The sequence below is a fragment of the Schistocerca nitens genome, chromosome 5, assembly GCF_023898315.1.
Source record: "Schistocerca nitens isolate TAMUIC-IGC-003100 chromosome 5, iqSchNite1.1, whole genome shotgun sequence".
Classification (NCBI taxonomy): domain Eukaryota; kingdom Metazoa; phylum Arthropoda; class Insecta; order Orthoptera; family Acrididae; genus Schistocerca; species Schistocerca nitens.
This window is the reverse complement of record NC_064618.1, coordinates 371100018-371119873: the sequence shown is the minus strand read 5'-3', so window position 1 is coordinate 371119873 and position 19856 is coordinate 371100018. Positions and strand designations below refer to the sequence as shown.

Here is a 19856-nt window from a genome sequence, read left to right as displayed (position 1 = left end):
CTGGTCTGATTAACGTCCAGTTGTTGCTGCCGTATGTCAATATGGGGACTACCATCACCTTATAGAACTTTCTTTCCGTAGATTTCTATTAATGTCTTACTTTACTGTACCAGACGTCCTTCGAAATTAGCTAATATTGTCGGAAATCTTGTAATTCATTCCATTGTCTGTATACGTTAAAACTTCAAGCTTGTTAGGTTGCTCACTACGGAACACGAGAGCTACTTAGAGAGTGAAAATGGCCGATGAAAGGCTTTTAAAAAAGAATCGCCAAACTTGTTTGTACCCGACTCCTTTCACAGCTGGTTCTGCGCTTGTTCTTGTTATATTTTGTGTTTGAAGAATTAATTGCAGAGGCAGAATACGCTACTGGACAGCAATAACACGGGTAACGTGCGACCGTGTAAAATTCCAGTGCAATACGACGACGTATATCGCAATGTACAGCAATAAATTTTCGGACTTCGTTTTGAAAGCAATTAAGACTGCAGGGTCGACCGGATTGGCCGAGCGGTTCTAGGCGCTTCAGTCCGGAACCGCGCGACCACTACGGTCGCAGGTTCGAATGCTGCCTCGGGCATGGATGTGTGTGGTGTCCTTAGCTTAGTTAGGTTTAAGTAGTTCTAAGTTCTAGGGGACTGAGGAACTCAGATGTTAAGTCCCATAGTGCTCAGAGCCATTTGAACCAAGACTGCAGGTTCTTATGAGCAAAGTAACGATTCATTTAAAAGTACGCGGATGGTGTTACTCTCCACATCACTCAGCTAACGATTCCCAGCGGAAAAATTGGTCTGAAACAGAAATTACTGGGACATACAATCATGCTTGTGGGATATGTAATGTAACAACTAAAAACTCAATATCTGACAAATTATGGTAATTTTGAGCATTCAGCTTAAGAACAATAATAATGTCTTACATTGATGGACGCCAGTGACAAAGACTGAAGAGAAAGGCTTATTAAACTCATTTGTTTAACAAATTGACGAACGTAATTATACCAAGGATTCCTTATCAGTCTTACAAGAAAATTGGTAAAGATATTGTTTAACCTCCCTTCTCTCGCATTAAGATTCATTATGTCACAAGTAATGGAAATGGCGTACTTATTCTGGGATTTTGTCGTTTGTCGTTGTTTTACTTCTCATCTGTTGTTTCCAAGGCTCGAATATAGTAATTAGGTACAAATCTGTGTATGTTGCAGTAGTTACGCAAAGATGAAGAGGTTTGCACAGGATAAACCAACGGGATGAACTATCAGACCAATCTTCGGTCTGAAGGCAAAACAACAACAACAATAACAAACTGTTTTTCTTCTGTCTTTTCATTACAGATGCCTGAGGTAATAAAATCTGACTATTCATCCTGAGATTAAAGCTCACTTTTCGTGTTCATATTTGCTTTCACCTCTGGCTATGTTTTTGAGCTAATTCGTTGCTAATTGCAGAACACCTTCTGAATGCTTCAAAATAACCTCGTTATCAACAAATAAATGGGGATTTAAAAACGCATTGTCCATTTTAGAATGACTTTGTCAGGAATACTTTTTATTCCCGTGTGACTGCATTTGTCCGTACATTAAAACATTACTGTTGTTATTCCGCCAATAAACAGGAATTTTGGAGCTCGGGATCTAAAACCCTAGAGATACGGAAACTGAAAAACTGACGGAGGATAAATTGAGCTAGTTTCCAAAATTAATAATTAACGTGTGACATAAATATTATTAACTAACGACGTGATTAAGGAAAACAATTCTGATAGTTTGGTAGTGTCGTTTTCACACCAAAAAGAGAAGTACTCTTTCAAAGAGTCTATAAAAATTAAACTTATAAAATAGCTTCATGAATGAATCAACCAAAGAGGTGTCCACTAGAAAGATTATCTGAACGATCGTTTTGTAAAATGCTAAAAGCTGCTACACATCGTGAGGAAGTAACATAAATATGTCAGCGAAGTACTGGTAGTACGCTATATCTCATTGCAAACAAAGGCTGCAGTATGATGCTGTGCATCAGAACATGATAGGGTAGAATACATTTTAATTAACTGAAAGTACTCGGTAAGGACTTCCTGGATGACGTCAAGAGCACCACGGCGTTCCAAAATACATGGCTCTCAAAGTTGCTGACATGGAGTGGCCTGTTGCCTTTACATTATGGTACATGTTGCTGGTGGTACGACAAAGTTTTTTTCCAAATAATCGATTTCATAACGCGTGGAACAAAAAGTGGCCAGTTCAACTGTGCAGTATCGCACCATCGAGGGTTGCAAGAGGTTATTATAAGAAACTGTAAAATCTTCCCTGAACGACCAAAAGAAAACGACACTGCATCAGTTTCTATATCTGACCTCAAGGCTTTTCGGTGGGAGAGACATAGATTTGTTTTCCATAGGCGAACAGCTGCTGCTAAGCCATACACCGCACTGAGAAATGCTGGCGCTGTCTCGTGTTATTTACGGCACGACGCCACAGGATCATGAAAACTGGCGACACAAATCTCGTGCCGCGATGAATCAAATACAAATGTGTCCCAAAAGGAGCCTCCGGCTCCGGAAAACGCCTGGGGAATGTGAGCTACCGTACTACATGCAGCTGGACGAACATGAACTCCGCGATTAATACAAAGCAGAGCAGCACAGATTCGCTACCATGCCAATAAAATAGCAAAAATTTCCGTGAACAGGCTGAGAGTCAAACTTAATCAAGTATGTATCGATCGCTAAAGCCACAGGATTCCCGTTGCACTCGTCAACGCAGAACGTGCGGCTGTGTAGAAACGCGATCATTTCCAGAAATTTCATAATTCTGAAATGAATAAAAAGTCGATCTCTGATATACCTGCTTCGTGTTGCGGTCGGATGTGCACTTTATTGGACGAAACAATGTTCAGCGTGTTTATGTGGAGTAAGATTTCTCCTTAAGCACCAGACATGCCAAGGTTTACGGTAATGTTGGATTTGAAATTTTGTATTCTGAATTATCGTAGTTTCTGTACACTTAGGCTCAGAAAGCAACAATAGTTAACGAAACCTATAAATCTTCACGGAGGACGTGCTAAAACGTAATGCCCCCGAATTTTTATATGAAAACTCTTAAAGCTTTTTAAATAAAACAAACGTTATCAACATTCGACGTCTTTAGTCTTCATTTATACGTATTTTCAGCCCTCTGAATTGTAGCGTGTTACATAGCGGTGTGTAACTTAACTATACTACTGGCCATTAAAATTGCTACACCACGAAGATGACGTGCTACAGACGCGAAATTTAACCAACAGGAAGAAGATGCTGTGTTATGCAAATGATTAGCTTCTCGTAGCATTCACACAAGGTTGGCGCCGGTGGCGACACCTACAACGTGCTGACATGAGGAAAGTTTACAACCGAATTCTCATACACAAACAGCAGTTGACCGGCGTTGCGTGGTGAAACGTTGTTGTGATGCCTCGTGTAAGGAGGAGAAATGAGTACCATCACGTTTCAGACTATGATAAAGGTCGGATTGTAGCCTATCGCGACATTGACTCTCGCGTTGGTCGAGATCCAATGACTGTTAGCAGAATATGGAATCGGTGGGTTCAGGAGGGTAATACGGAACACCGTGCTGGATCCCAACGGCCTCGTATCACTAGCAGTCGAGATGACAGGCATCTTATCCGGATGGCTGTAACGTGCAACCACGTCTCGATCCCTGAGTCAACAGGTGGGGACGTTTGCAAGACAACCACCATCTGCACGAACAGTTCGATGACGTTTGCAGCAGCATGGACTATCAGCTCGGAGACAATGCCTGCGGTTACCCTTGACGCTGCATCACAGACAGGAGTGCCTGCGATGGTGTACTCAACGACGAACCTGGGTGCACGAACGGCAAAACGTCATTTTTTCGGATGAATCCAGATTCTGTTTACAGCAGCATGATGGTCGCATCCGTGTTTGACGACATCGCGGTGAACGCACATTGGAAGCATGTATTCGTCATCGCCATACTGGCGTATCACCCGGCGTGATGGTATGGGGTGCCATTGGTTACACGTCTCCGTCACCTCTTGTTCGCATTGACGGCACTTTGAACAGTGGACCTCACATTCCAGATGTGTTACGACCCGTGGCTCTACCCTTCATTAGATCCCTGCGAAACCCTACATTTCAGCAGGATAATGCACGACCGCATGTTGCAGGTCCTGTACGGGCCTTTCTGGATACAGAAAATGTTCGACTGCTGCCCTGGCCAGCACATTCTCCATATCTCTCACCAATTGAAAATGTCTGGTCAATGGTGGCCGAGCAACTGGCTCGTCACAATACGCCAGTCACTACTCTTGATGAACTGTGGTATCGTGTTGAAGCTGCATGGGCAGCTGTACCTGTACGCGCCATCCAAGCTCTGTTTGACTCAATGCCCAGGCGTATCAAGGCCGTTATTACGGCCAGAGGTGGTTGTTCTGGGTACTGATTTCTCAGGATCTATGCACCCAAACTGCGTGAAAATGTGATCACATGTCAGTTCTAGTACAATATATTTGTCCAATGAATGCCCGTTTATCATCTGCATTTCTTCTTGGTGTAACAATTTTAATTGCCAGTAGTGTACGTGTGTGCGTGAGAAACAACGATTTTTGGATTCGAAGAGTTCGTTAACATATTTGGCACCCTCTCCTTCCGCATGATAATGCCAGATGACACACGAGCACTACGATATCAGACGCCTTGGCCTCACTGTCATCCGCTATCCTCCACAGAGTACCGAATTGCCCCATCCGATTTTCATCTGTTACCAAAACGTAAAGAACACCTCTGAAGACTTTACTTTGACAGTGGTGAAGTGGCACAAGCAGAGGTGACGGTATCAACAAACTGGTATCTCGTTGGTAGAAATGTGTTCATCGCGAGGGTGATTACGTTCAGAAATAAATATGTAGAGACGAAGAAAAAAGATGTAGAATGTTACTAACGTTGGTTTATTTAAAAAAGCTTTAAGAGTTTTCACAGAATGAATTCGGAGGCATTACTTTTCAGCACACCCTCGTAAATGTAATTCAGTCTCAATTTTTTCTTTTCTTCTTCTTCTTTTCAGCCCTGTTCATCGAAGCCAATTTTATATCCAATCTACGGGGGTGAGTCAAATGAAAACCTTAAATATTTTTTAAAATATTATTTATTGTGCAAAAGTGGTACAAAGCTGTATCACTTTTCAACATAATCTCCCCCAAGCTCAATGCAAGTTCTCCAGCTCTTACAAAGTGCATAAATTCCTTTAGAAAAACATTCTTTTGGTAGTCCGCGCAACCACTCATGCACCGCATGGCGCACCTCTTCATCGGAACAGAACTTCTTTCCCCCCACTGTGTCTTTGAGTGGTCCAAACATATGGAAATCACTTGGGGCAAGGTCTGGTGAGTATGGTGGATAATGAAGTGGTTGGTGGAAGTGAAGCCAGGTTTCGTCCCCAGTAACGATTCTTTCAAGGAAGCCATCACCTTCTCATTCAAAGCGCCGAAGAAGTCCTTCACAAGCATCAACACGTCGTTCTCTCATTTCAGGAGTCAGCTGCTGTGGCACCCATCTTGCAGATACTTTGTGAAACTGGAGCACATCATGCACAATGTGGTGTGCTCCACGACTAATCTGAAAACATGCTGCAATGTCATTCAGTGTCACTCGGCGTTTTCCTTCACCATGGCTTCAGTCGCTGTAATGTTCTGTGGAGTCACAACTTGTTGTGCCTGACCTGGACGAATAGCATCTTCTACTGAAGTCACACTATTTACTAACAATTTACAAACTACAAAGTGGCTATGTTTTCGTTTTTGCTTTTATTATACCCCGGTGTGCAAAACTTAAGGACGAAATTAAGTTTCGCATGATATATCACTGGCAAGTAACACAGCTCAATGAAACCTGCACTATACATGGGAAGAACTGCTACAATATATACAGAAGGTAATTGAAAGAAATACTCAGTGAGACGAACAGAAATGACACTTTTATCAACAACAAAAAATTACATTGAAGTCACAGCGATTAATTGCAATCCGCTGGACACTAAAAAAGGCGCAGGATGTCAAATTAAACACCTTTTCAGCAGCGTAGTTTCCAACCTTATTTTATTTGGCAACCAGCTTCAGGACCCTGACCGACGTGTAGGAAAATTCTACATCGATTGTAATCAAAACAGGGATTTTGATCACAACCGAGGCAGAATCTGAAAGGTGTTCAATTTGACATCCTGTACCGAACAGACGAGTCCAGCAACCATCCCTAAAAAGATGGACAGAGAGAGACCTAAAAAACGATGGACAAGGTTCTTAATAGAGTCTGTGGTCACCAGGGACGGCTGTACATGCTCTGCAACGTGCTCCAACGCTGGTCATAAGGCTGCCAGATGGTCGCTGGTGCATGTGATGTGCTGCAGTAAGATTCCCTAACGCAAGGGATTTAAGTTGGGGAAATGAGCAGGCCGGTCCATTTGTCGAATATCCTCTCGTTCCAAGAGTGCTCCGTTTGCTCTGTCGAGAGCGGTCACACATTGATCAAAATGAAGTCATAACCGAATGGACCCCTGAAATGACACACATGGGGAAGGAATATGTCACGATGACGTTGACCAGTGAGTAGAGCATGTTCAGAGATTTGCAAGTCAGTACGCCCATTTAGCATTATGACTCCCCGCACCATAACGAACGATGTTCCTGGGTGCATTTTGCATTGTGCTTTCACTTCTCTTGTCATGTGAGAATAGGTCTAGCATTGTAAAACATGATCCTCTTGGTGCTCCAGGGTGACACTGTGTGTGTGTGTGTGGGGGGGGGGGGGGCATAATATTGCATGGGCGTTCTGACCTCCAGATCGTCACACGCTACATTCACCATTGTTATGATACTGTACTCCTTCACCATGTGCATCTTTTCAGGCGTGCATGCGCCCTTGACTTCATTTTTATGGATGACAATGGCAACCGAATGTAACTGTGCAGGTGGAGCTGCTCTTGGACCGAGCGGATATTCGGAGAATGGACTGGTCTGCCCTTTTTCTCGACTGAAATCCCATCGAGCACTTGTGGGAGCCGTGGGGAGAACGTATTGCAGCACGTCTACACGAACCAGCGTCCATCCAGCGGTTGACAGCCACACTGGTGGAGGAATGGAACGGCCTTCCACAGAACTGCTTACCAACCTTGCCAACAGGGGAGCACGTTGCATAGCATGCAGTCTCCCCTCTGTTGATCGCACACCCTATTAAGAACCATGTTCCGCCTTTTTTATTGCCCAGGAGAACTTAATAAATCGCGGTGTCTTCAATGTAATTATTCTCTCTGACTAAGTGTCATTTCTGTTCTTCTCTTTGCGTATTTCTTTCAGTTACATCCTATAATATATCGTAGCAGTTATTTCTAAGTGTGGTCCAAATTTCTTCGAGTTATCTTACTTGACGGTGACACATCATGCGAAATTTACTTTCATCCATAAGTTTCGCAGACCAGTGTACTTTGAGGTAAGGTGATATGACAAGGAAACGGCAGAGGCGTGGCTTCTAGCAACCTCACCACTCACGGAACATTAAACAGGAAAGTTCAGAGCGCTGTGACTGCCAACGAGCTCGCGACTGACACAGGCAGTTGCGTGAGCGATGTGTTGACTTGCGAAAGGCGATAGATAAGATGCGAATTAAAAACCAGTACGAAGCACGAGTCGTCGTCAGCTAATTGCGGAATGTGCAATGAGCAAGTCCAAAGCAAGACAGACTTTTACCCGTGCCGCTTCCCAGATACTGAATGACGCGTGACGTATAGCTTCGAACAATTCAGAAGAATCAGTGAGAGGCTGCCGCGCTCTTGTCCTTCACGGTCCTACCCGGAAACGCTGTGTGGGCACATGGCACTCGTTACGAGCGCCACGCACGCCGAGAATCGTATGCTGTCGACTCCGACACCTCTAGAGCATCGAATTTATCATCAAGTCGACATACCCATTGTACGATATTGCAAACTATAATGTTCCAAGACCTCTCTTTTCCGCAGTTTCTACAGGCCTGTGCAAGAGTTTATTCATACCAGTGACGGAGATTGACTTATTTTGCGATTATTGGGAAACATAAGAAAAATTTCCATAACAAATATTTTTGGCAGGATGGATCCTTCCAAACGGAATAAGGTGTGAAACGTGGTAATCACTGGAATTAAGGAAAACGTGGAAGGGAGGACCCACCATTACAACTTTCTTTTCACACAACCTGTTCATCTGACGATATAGCCGAGCGGTCTAAGACGCTGCAGTCATGGACTGTGCGGCTGGTCGCGGCGGAGGTTCGAGTCCTCCCTTGGGCATGGGGGTGTGTGTTTGTCCTTAGGATAATTTAGGTTAAGTAGTGTGTAAGCTTAGGGACTGATGACCTTAGCAGTTAAGTCCCATTAGATTTCACACACATTTGAACATTTTTTTTCTGATAATATATAATCATACATTATTTTTTTTACAAAATGAGTAATTTGTGAAATGAATTAGCTTTTGCAAGGGAAATCAAAACAACAACCAACATGACAATAATTACAAGACGACCGGACCTGCAACCCGCCCGTTATCGGGTCAAACATTGGTGTTTACTACCGCGCTGGGCACAATTTTTCTTATTAAATGCCCTTCTGCAACACATGAAAACTATATAAGCACCATTGATGACAAGAGTGATTCAATTACTCAAACAGATGACGTAACTTTTAATTTGAAACCTGTATGTCGAAACGTTCGGCGTTAAGATGCGCACATGTGCTTAAAGGTTAAACAGATTAGGAAACAATTATGAGAATGATAAGTCTTACTTCAAAGCAAGCAACCCCTTAATTTCAATCTGCAACCAAGGTGTGACTGGATCCCAACCCGCCTCTTTCGATAATCTTATTCTGGCTAAAGCCCTTGTGACAGTTGGCTGTTAATATATTAAAAGTTAAACTGATTGTCAGTTATGAAGACCGTTCTGAAGGAACGTTTTAAAACATTACTTATGAACACTCATTACAAGAGAACTCACTCGGCGGAACCACAAGATCCACTTAAAAAAAAAAAAAAAAAAAAAACAATAATGGCCCGGTCTTTCAAAGACAGCAACGTTCAGGTTAGTACAGCAGGTTGTTCAGATTATAACTAATGTAATTACAGTCAAAGAATTGAACCAGTAGCCGGCCGCGGTGGCCGTGCGGTTCTGGCGCTGCAGTCCAGAACCGCGGGGCTGCTACGGTCGCAGGTTCGAATCCTGCCTCGGGCATGGATGTGTGTGTTGTCCTTAGGTTAGTTAGGTTTAAGTAGTTCTAAGTTCTAGGGGACTGATGACCTAAGATGTTAAGTCCCATAGTGCTCAGAGCCAATTGAACCAGTAAACATCTAAATCTAACCACAAGACTCCTGATTAACGGCAACCTGTGCCTTAGTACAATTGTTCCGACTGTATTTACGACCAGGAGCTGATTCCTTAGAACATTGATGATCGGGTATAAACCAGAAAGGAAAGGCAATATAATATCGGAACAAATTTTCGAACGACAACTAGTGCCTATATTTACGACCAAAGAGCTGACAGAGTAAGATTCTGAGGGTCGGGTTCAAACCAGAAAAAACTAGGAAGGCAGGTAGACGATACGAATCACCACGAGGCTTACAGAATGTTACTCCCCTTCATCAGCAAGCAGCTCCATGGATCCACGGTGCGTCGCGGCGGTTACTGAGTGGTGCCGATGAAAGCCAGGTAGAAGGGGACAGCCAGGCCACGAGCGCTCGTCCGACACAAATGTTGCCAACCAACCGACGGGATGTCGGCCTGCTGCTTGTAGTCGACGCTGACCCTTGTGAAGTACTCTTGTATCTTCGCTCTGCGCAGGCCCTCCTTACGTAGCTCGTGGCTTCGGCCGCTCGGACATCCAGACTACTACTTGTCGCGACGCTACCGCCAATCCCAAAACTTTGTGCCGCCTCCTCTCGGGCCAGCGAACCTAGTATATACAGGGTGAAGCGAAATTCCAACGAAAAAAAAGTCTCTCAAAAAATTACGTCCGGCGAGTACATCCGGCAGAAAAAGGACGTTAAAGAGTGGCAATCTGGCAACACTGTAACCACATGTATGGTAAGTATCTCTCTCGCCATGCATTAGTTGTGCTGTACAGTTGGTCCAATGGACAGAGTTTTATGCTAGCATGCAGGAGGTCGAGGGTTCGATCCTGCGTTGGGGCGCATTTTTATTTGTTATTTCGTTCTGACATTTCCTGCTGTAACATACACCGTTTCTTAGGTCACATGTATCCTAAATTCATGACACTTTTTACCACTGAACATAACAAATACGTGGTTAGACAAATAATAAATACAAAAAATTGAAACAAATAACCACTCATATGACAATAACTACAACAGTTTCGATATGTTAAAGATGATAGCACAATACAGTAACACAACATTACTTGTCACTTATACTACATGTAATATGAGCGCTCAGATGTTGCACATTAGCAACCAGTGACAATAATAATAATAACGTACATATTAATGACTGCATGACGTTGATAACAGAATACGTTGTCCTCAGAACAGATGCTCAAAGCGACCTCCCTGCACGTCCAAACATTGCGCAACCCGCCGGATCATATAGCTCTGTACCCTTTGCAGCAAAGCCGCGTCCACGAAAACAAGAGCAGCATGAACACTCCCTACCAATTCTTCCACATTCGTTGGCGGAGTAGAGTAAGCACGTGCTCGTTCAGGTGTGCCCACAGGAAGAAACCCTGGGGATTTAGGTCACGTGAGCGTGGTGGTCATATGCAACTGGACCTCCACGTCTAAGCCATTTCCCTGGAAATGTTCTGTCGCACATGAATTCCAGAGTGTGGAGTTGCACCATCATGTTGGAACCATATCGTCTGCCGAACATGTAGTGTAACATCTTCCAGTGCATGATGAGACGAATTCATGATACCTTTGTGCAGTCAACCAGTCAGGCAACATGTAGGGGCCTAGACACCTATCGCCCAATATTCTGGCCCAGATGTTGATACCAAATCGAACTTGATATCCACGGCCGCGGGTGACCTGCAGGTTAACCTCACACCAATGGTGGGCATTGTGCATTTTGCAGACACCCTCACGAATGAATGCTGCTTCATCCGACCACATTACGATGTTCACAAAGTCATCGTTGGCTTCCTGCTGTTATTGTTGTTGGAACCATTCACAGAATGATGGCGATCTGCATGATGCAGGTGTTGCGTGAAAGCATAATGATAGGGGAGCAGCCCGTACTCGTGCAACACGTTAACGACCGTGCATTGCGAGACACGCAGCTTCCTTGCTATGCTACGTGTACTTCGCTGAGGTTCTTCATGTATGACCTCCAGAATAGCTTCCTCAGGAGCTGGAGTATGACGAGTCCGTGGATGACCTCTGTCACACGATGGTGGAAGGAGAGAACCTGACACCAGAAGGCGCAGCTCCAGGCGACGAAACACATTTTTATACGGATGACGTCCACGAAGATATCTAGCAGCATATTCACGAGTGACAAGACCAGCCCGGTTATGATATGCACCAAGGACCAGAAGCATATGCACATATTCTCCGTTTGTGTATGCTATACGTCTACCACACTGGTTTAGAGGTTTACAACGAGAAAATTCGATACGTGTACGCATGTACGTTGCAATATGTCATGGGTGCGTTACTTCGCTCTTAACTAGTCCCTGTCTGGTGGACAGCGCACACAGTATAAACACGCCGTCGGTCCTGCGCGATGTTCCATTTAACGGCATTACCCCTCTGACAGATATTGTTCTGCATGATTCATCCCGACACCGACAACTGTGAAATGTTCAGTTTCGAATTACACTGTTTCCCAAATGGTAATAGACGTGATGTTTCCACAATATCATCGATAGAATGATAATAATAATAATAATAATAATAATGCATTTAGATACATATTAAACAGCATGCGGTTACCAGGCTCAATGTTGAAAGGCATAATTAATGCGATCATGGTGATAACACATACAATTATTAACCTAGTTGGACATTATTCGCAAAGCACATTGCTAGTCCCACTGGTAACGTAAGGCCCTAACGAATTGTACTGTACCTGAACGAGGCAACAATAATAGTTGGTACTAATCTATGGGACTACTGGAGGAGGGTACAAAGAAAACAGGTTTCGCATCTAGTGGATGAAGTGGTGCTCATAAATTCACTCCCACGACGTGGAAAGAGCTTCTTTCAAAGCTGACCAATCTTCCATTTCTGCGATTGTAGTATGTAAGTGCAAATGTTTTCCAGAAGACACACTGCAATCGCTGTTGAAGATGAAGATGCCAGGTACCATACCACCTGGACTACATTTAGCAAATAAGAAACATATGCCTCGAGCCAGGATTGAACCATCGACATCCTGCATGCTAACCCAAAACTCTATCCACTGCACCATCTGTAGTGCACAACTGAAATGTGCTGTCAGAGGTACCGTCAGAGGTAGTTACCATACAAGTGGTTACAGTGTTGCCAGATTTCCACTCTTTAACGTACTGCCGGATGTACTCGCCAGGCGAAATTTTGTGAGACATTTTCTTATCGCTGGCATGTGAGGAGTCGCGCTGCGAAGCCCGAGTGCGCGGATTTCGCTTCAGCCTGTATATCGGCAAGCAAAGGCCTAAGAACGCAACCCACAGATACCAACTCTTCCTCATAGATATTAGCAATGGGGCTGCAAGAGTGATAGTCGATACTACCCTTGAGCCAGTAGCGCCAGACAGAACAGTCTATTATCTCAATGGCGCCACGGCTCAGGGTGGGGGTGGGGGGGACAGTAATTTCCGTAATAGTGAAGTAGCGAGTGCAACAATTACGCGAACAATAGAAATTAGCTATCGCATTGATTCAAAGACGAGGAACTTGAACTTCGAATCATGATACATAATTAAAAGCGTTATTGAAAAATGTATCTTAAGGTACTGTCAGAATAGTATTCCGGACGAGCAGGCCTATTACGCAACTGTATTGCTCTCGCGTGTCAAGCCGGTTGTACTCGTTTATGAAACACGATATTTAGACAGCATGCCTTGTCATCATGTTCAGGTGATACCTGCACCACACTCAGCTGCAGAGTGAAAATATCATTCTGGAAATATCCCCCAGGCTGTGGCTAAGCCATGTCTCTGCAATATCCTTTCTTCCAGGAGTGCTAGTTCTGCATGGTTCGCAGAAGAGCTCCTGTGAAATTTGGAAGGTAGGAGACGAGGTACTGGCAGAATTGAAGCTGTGAGGACGAGTCGTGAGTCGTGCTTGGGTAGCCCAGATGACAGAGCACTTGCCCGCGAAAGGCAAAGGTCCCGAGTTCGAGTCTTGGTCCGGCTCACAGTTTTAATCTGCCAGGAAGTTTCGACGTACGACTTGTTTGGTTCACAATTTGTTACTGTCGTTATATGACTGTCATAGCTATGATGCTGCTTTTTTTGATGAAGGAAAGGGGCGGGAGCATCTTCAGTCTTCTGACTGGTTTGAAGCGGTCCTCCACGAATTCCTCGTCTCTGCCAAACTCTCCTTGTCAGAGCAGCACCTCCAGTGTCTTGGATATATTCCGAGCTATGTCTTCTCTTACACGGTTTGCCATCTACTGCTCTCTGCTATCCTGGAAGTTTTCCCCTAAGTTTTCAACACATGCCCTACCATCCTGTCCCTTCTTCGAGTCAGTGTTTGTCACATATTCCCATCCTCATCGATTCTGTGGAGGAGACCCTCATTTCTTATCTTGTGATTCTACTGACTTTCAGCATTGTTCTGCAACACCGCATCTCAGTCGATTCGATTCTCGATGGTCTTTTATTGGTTATGACTATGGTAGGACCCCACAGGTTATATTTTATTACTAAAGACGTAGTATTATGTACATAGAGTGCGCTGGTTTGACATTTCATGATATGACTATGATCAGTGCTATCGAAATTGATAGTAAATAAGTTCTTTCTGATAAACTACTAGCTTCATTTGATGAATATGATAACCATTAAATACAATAATATTTCAACAATGAGCTTTTATACTGTTATTTTGTTGAATTATGCAAGACTATAATAAATAAATAAACCATTTTCTGGGCGCTATACCGTTAAATACAACCCGACTCTAAAACTTTACACAACACTGCTACTTTTTGATGTATATATTTTACATCATTACATATGTCACCGTGTCGAGGCAGCTACATACCTCTGGCTATATAATGCACCTATAAAGTACACCAGTTATAGTTTTCCGTAATAATTTCCTGCAGACGTGCAGCTTTATCACTGTTTGGGTAGTCGGCATATAACACAATGAACATTAGCGTGTGCCATATGTGCCCATCGCAGTCAACGTCACCAGACAGGATAAACATCGTAAAGTACTACGCTGAACACGTGTGCCGAAACGAAAATCTTTTATCGCCCAGTCTGCACATATAGGTGGCCCAAATTCCAAAAGAGTATTTCTTAAAAAAGTCTTATGTTCCTTATGTTCTTTTTTAACCGCACTGGGCGATGTATACTCACGTTTAACCATGCTGACCCTCCTTGAAATTAGTGTCGATGTGGCAGCAGACAGGAGCAGCTAATTTATGGTTGCTGCGCCTTTCTGGCGGTTACATTTCCGCTGTTATGCATAAATGGTTTCAATCGGAAGTGAGATTGGAAAATTTGAATAATAGTAGTTTTTTGTCGGAACTTGAAACCATGATACCGCCAGGGCTGCAAATATATTGCAAAAATTAAGAAATTGGCACCTAATACAGACCAAATTCGGCTTTTAAGAGATTGCCAAGAGATACTTAAAATATGAAAAGTATACATTGATTGTATGCAGATGTAAAGCAATCTGTGAATTATGTCAGAAGAATAACAAAATGTCTGGGTAAAATAAATTTCATTGTCATTAAAAAGTGACCTGCGTCAAGAACATTTTTGCAATGATTACTTTTCTCACATGTATGTCACTCCAGCTGCATACGCCCCCCACCATTACGGAGTCTCTACCAGCTTCATCAGGGTCCATGGATTCATGAGGTCGTCTCCGTACCCGTACACTTCCATCAGCTCGATACAATTTGAAACGAGACTCGTCCGACCAGGCAACATGTTTGCAGTCATCAACAGTCCAATGTCGGTGTTGACGGGCCCAGGCGAGGAGTGGGTACTGGGCTCCGAAAGCCCAGATCGATGTTGTTTCGTTGAATGGTTCGCATGCATTGAAATTTGCAGAAGGGTTGCACTTCTGTCAAGTTGAAAGATTCTCTTCTGTTATCGTTAGTTCTGTTGTTGCAAGATCTTTCTCCGGCCGCAGCGATGTCGGAAATTTGATGTTTTACCGTTTTACGGTACACTTGTGAAATTTTCGTACGGGAAAATCCGCACTTTATCGCTACCTCGGAGATGCTGTGTCCCATCTCTCGTGCACCGAACATAACACCACGTTCAAACTCACTTAAATCTTGATAACCTGCCATTGTAGCAGCAGTAACCGATCTAACAACTGCACCAGACACTTGTTGTCTTACATAGGCGTTGATAACCGCAGCGCCGTATTCTGGCTATTTACATATCTCTGTATTTGAATACGCATGCCTATACCAGTTTCTTTTGCCCTTCAGCGTAGTACACAACAATAATCAGTTATAGCTGAAATTACATCAGGAAAGTGAAAAATGTTATTCATGGCCATGCGTCGTAACCTACTGGCTGAATGAATATCAGTTTATCTCAGTGTACGATATAAGGCGCAAACAAAATGCCTGGAGAAATTTGTAGATTTCAATCGTGCTTTTAGCAAACATAATCGTAGTTTCGTATTTTCCCCATCAGATATTAAATATGGAAGAACCTGAAGACAAACACTCGTAAATTAAAGATCAGAGAATTCACGTATAACAAAACTAATTTCGTATCCTCTTCGTTTTAGATTGAGGAGATTGCGCGGTCACAGGAACGGCAACACGTCTGAAAAATTGGACTGTTGATGCTTGACAGAGAAAATATTAGCTTTGAGATTCAGGAGAAGCGGGTACGACGGATGGAAATAGTGGAAAAAGGTCTAAGAATCATACCAGTTTGTTTTAATGTAGGGAATGACTGGTAACGCAAAGCTGATGTTACGGCATTACTTCTCGTTTCCATTACAGAAACGGAATTTCGCAGAGTCAAAACTTGTCGTGATTTGTTCCGGAAAAATTCCATTCCGGTACCGGGAATCGAACCCGGGCCTCCTGGGTGAAAACCAGGTATCCTAGCCACTTATTTTTTTAAATCTCATTTTGTTCGTTTTTGTTCGGGGCGGACGTCGCTAGACACCCGTTCAGTTCGTCGTTGATCCATTTACTCAGATTTTTATTAGAGAGGGCAGCTAACCCTCTGACCGAACACGCTGAGTTGCCGTGCTGGCGAGCCACTAGACGACACCGGACGTGCGCATTTTTCTCGTGGTTTACACGCCGCCCACGCACTTTTCGTGTCTCATTTTCCGTGGTTGCGAGCATCTTTTCGCGCATGGCAAAAGTCACAAACCATTGCTTTTGGCCTCGTTGATACTGGGATAGGAGGAAAAGCAAAGCTGTAAGTAGTAATTTTTATTTAGTTATTTCTCAAGTGAAGACCTTCTGCCTGTCATTGTATAGCAGGTCGTACATCGTCTCAGTCTTTTGTTGAGTCGACGCTGTGTATTAATTATAAAATTTATCTCTCGATTTCTATAATGCACAAAATTGGTGTCATTTCAGTTCAAGGAATTGTATCGGCTTCCGATTCATTTTCAAAGGCTTTATTATATAAGCTTCTTTCGTTTTAATCCTCTTAACTTTCAGTAAGGTTCCCTTAGGGATTACACGAAAGTCTTATCAGCACTCTTACACGAGGGTGATCGAAAACTGTGAAGCGACGTAGATGTTACATCTTCTTAAGGCTTCGTATATTCTGTTTCAAGTCCGAGGAAGACGGAGTTTCGTCTTTAAGTATCACCCAACGAGGAAAAAATTCCAAACAAAGCACACTATGGATCGAAGAGAGAGAACGACTGGGCGCTTATTAAGACTTAGGTTGCTGCTGGAAATATTCGTTGAAAGGATTTTGGAAGGAAAGAAGTTAACAGAAGGCCTAAATAGAAATAACAAGGTAGACCCGAGCTCCACCTACAATATTACAGACTTAGTTCAGGGATATTTTCTTATTTTGATAGTAGGGACTCGTCATACCCGGTGGCTTGTCACAGAATAATTTGAGATTGTTTGATTTATTAATCCAGTTTATTTTTGTATCGGTAATGCACTGAAAGTACCAGCACAGCAGTGGAAATAATGACGATATGCGCTGTTTGTCTTACTTTGACAGAAGCTTTTTCATTCACTCACGGTGCTTGGTGTTAAAATTTTATCCTCAAACTGCATTGAGTACTACTGGGTTCTGGCTCGGAGAGTTGACCAGTATGCTACTTCTATATGGGGACACCGAAAGCTATGGAAGAGCGGCATAACGACGCTAGGCTGGGCTGTTCCCGGATTCCCGCAACGACGGCAACATTGTCGCAGTTCTTTTGCAATAGGCGCGTCCGAGAAACCAGATCCTTCCGGGCTGGAACGGAAGATACGGAGCATACTGTTTAGATTTGCAGTGTAATGCAGGTTCTTTCAACGCAATACAGATATAAAGATAAATGTCGTCGTCGTCCTCTTTCGTCAGAAGTGTAGTTTGATGCAGCTCTCCGTGCTACTCTGTCTCTCAATAACTACTACAACCTACATCTTTCTGAATCTGCTTACTGTATTCATCTTTTAATGTATGTCTACGATTTTTACCCCCAATATTTCCCTCCAGCCTTTGATGTCTCAGTATGTGTCCTATCAACCGATCCCTGCTTCTAGACAGGTTGTGCCACAAATTTCTTTTCTCTCCAATTTTCCTTAGTACCTTCTCGTTAGTTACGTGATCTACTCACCGAGTCTTCAGCATCCTTCTGTAACACCACATTTTAAAAGCTTCTGTTCTCTTCTTGCCTAAACTGTTTATCGTCCATGTTTCACTTCCAAACATGGCCAGACTCCATACAAATATTTCAGAAAAGACTTTCTAACACTTACATCTGTATTCGATGTTAACAACTTTAATTCTTCAGAAACATTTTTCTTGCAATTACCAGACTACATTTTATATCCTCTCCTTCGGGCACTATCAGTTATTTTGCTGCCCAAATAGCAAAACTCATCTATTGCTTTAAGTTCTCATTTCCTAATCTTATTCCCTCAGCATCATCTGATTTAATTGTACTACATTCCGTTATCCTTGTACTGCTTTCGTTGGTGTTCGTCTTAGGTCCTCCTTTGAAGACCCATTCCATTCCATTCAACTGCTCTTCCAAGTCCTTTGCTATCTTTGACAGAATTACAACTGTCATCGGTAAACTTCAAAGTTTTTATTTCATCTACCTGAACTTTAATTCCTACTCCAAATTTTTCTTTGGTTTCATTTACCGCTTGCTCTGTAACGAGGCACCAGAGACCACAGGTCTTTCGTATCAAAATACTCAATAAATATCCCTGAAAAGCCTCCGAAATTTTGTAGCTGGATATCGGGTTCATCCTGTAAAAGACAAATCGTTGAAGTAACTTCTAGCAGTTATTCCCAATGAAGTGCTAGGACGGCAGAACGGTAGAAAAAAACTTTTTGTGGTCGTGACGAAAACAACAAACAGTACTGTATTGTCACGTGTACGTATTACCCAAGTCCTTCCATTGAAATGCCACAGGGTACAGTGTGATTCATCAATCCCAATCCCTCGTTTCCAGTCATCCACTATCTTAATGGCGTCGCTCTTTACACGACCTCAAGCGTCGTTTAGCATTGACTGTCCGTCAGTACATCAAGTCTGCCTGGTTTCGGTTCAGCTGTCCGCAGCTCGTGGTCTCGCAGTCGCGTTCTCGCTTCCCAAGCACGGGGTCCCGGGTTCGATTCCCGGCGGGGTCAGCGATTTTCACCTGCCTCTAGATGAGTGGTGTTTGTGTCGTCCTCATCATTTCATCAGCATTCATGAAAGCGGCGAGATCGGACTTCGCAAAGGTTGGAAATTTGTACGGGCGCCGATAAACGCGCGTGTTTGAGCGCCTCACAAACCAATCGTCATCATCATCCGTTTAGCTGTAGTTGTTCCTTCGCGTTCCCACTTCACGATCACGTTACCAGCAGTCGACATGATCAGCTTCAGAAAGGTTGCAATGGATTTGTTACTCAGGTGACATCCAGTGATTGGTCCGCGTTTGAAGTCACTGAGCTCTCACGATCGATCCATTCCGCTTTTACTGCCTCTACTGACAACACAATGTTCCTTGCCTCCTTTCATACGAGCGAGCTGCTACTCGTGACATTTAGTGGTCAATTGGGCATTACATGGGGATGTCCCGATACTTTTGACCAGAAGACATAGTCTTCGTGTTAGACATGCACTAATTCCCGCTCCTAGACGAATTCTATATCGTCTTTGAAACTCCATTACTTTCGTGGACCTTCCACCGTGATGGCATAGGTTTTGTAAGTTATCCTGGATTTAACCTTTGTTTTTTACTTTGACCGGCTACAGTTATTGTCATCACATAACCTAAGAAGCGCAATTCATGTATATTATTTGTTGCAAATCGTGTAAATTTTATAACCCTTGTATTTTACCTGTCTGTTGTTTGAGGCAGAGTTGTAAAAAGTACTCAGCCTCTGCGTACACAAATGAGGGTTAACCGCTTGGAGACTACATTTTCAGTCTGGTCAGTTCACTAGAATAACATCAGTTAGCCCAGAGTGCGGATGCGATGCTGGTGGG

The 19856-nt window shown here is 43.4% G+C and overlaps 1 protein-coding gene across 4 annotated transcripts in view; it reads left to right on the top strand.

Moving 5' to 3' along the window:
* Positions 1-19856, top strand: part of LOC126259893 (uncharacterized) — a 526255-nt gene that overhangs the window by 64440 nt on the left and 441959 nt on the right. For 2 of the 4 annotated variants that reach the window (XM_049956973.1, XM_049956970.1), the window contains exon 2: positions 5081-5120. The exons of the other annotated variants lie outside the window; for them this stretch is intronic. The gene's annotated coding sequence lies outside the window, so the exon portion shown is untranslated. The remainder of the gene's footprint in view (positions 1-5080; positions 5121-19856) is intronic. 4 annotated transcript variants of the gene reach the window in all.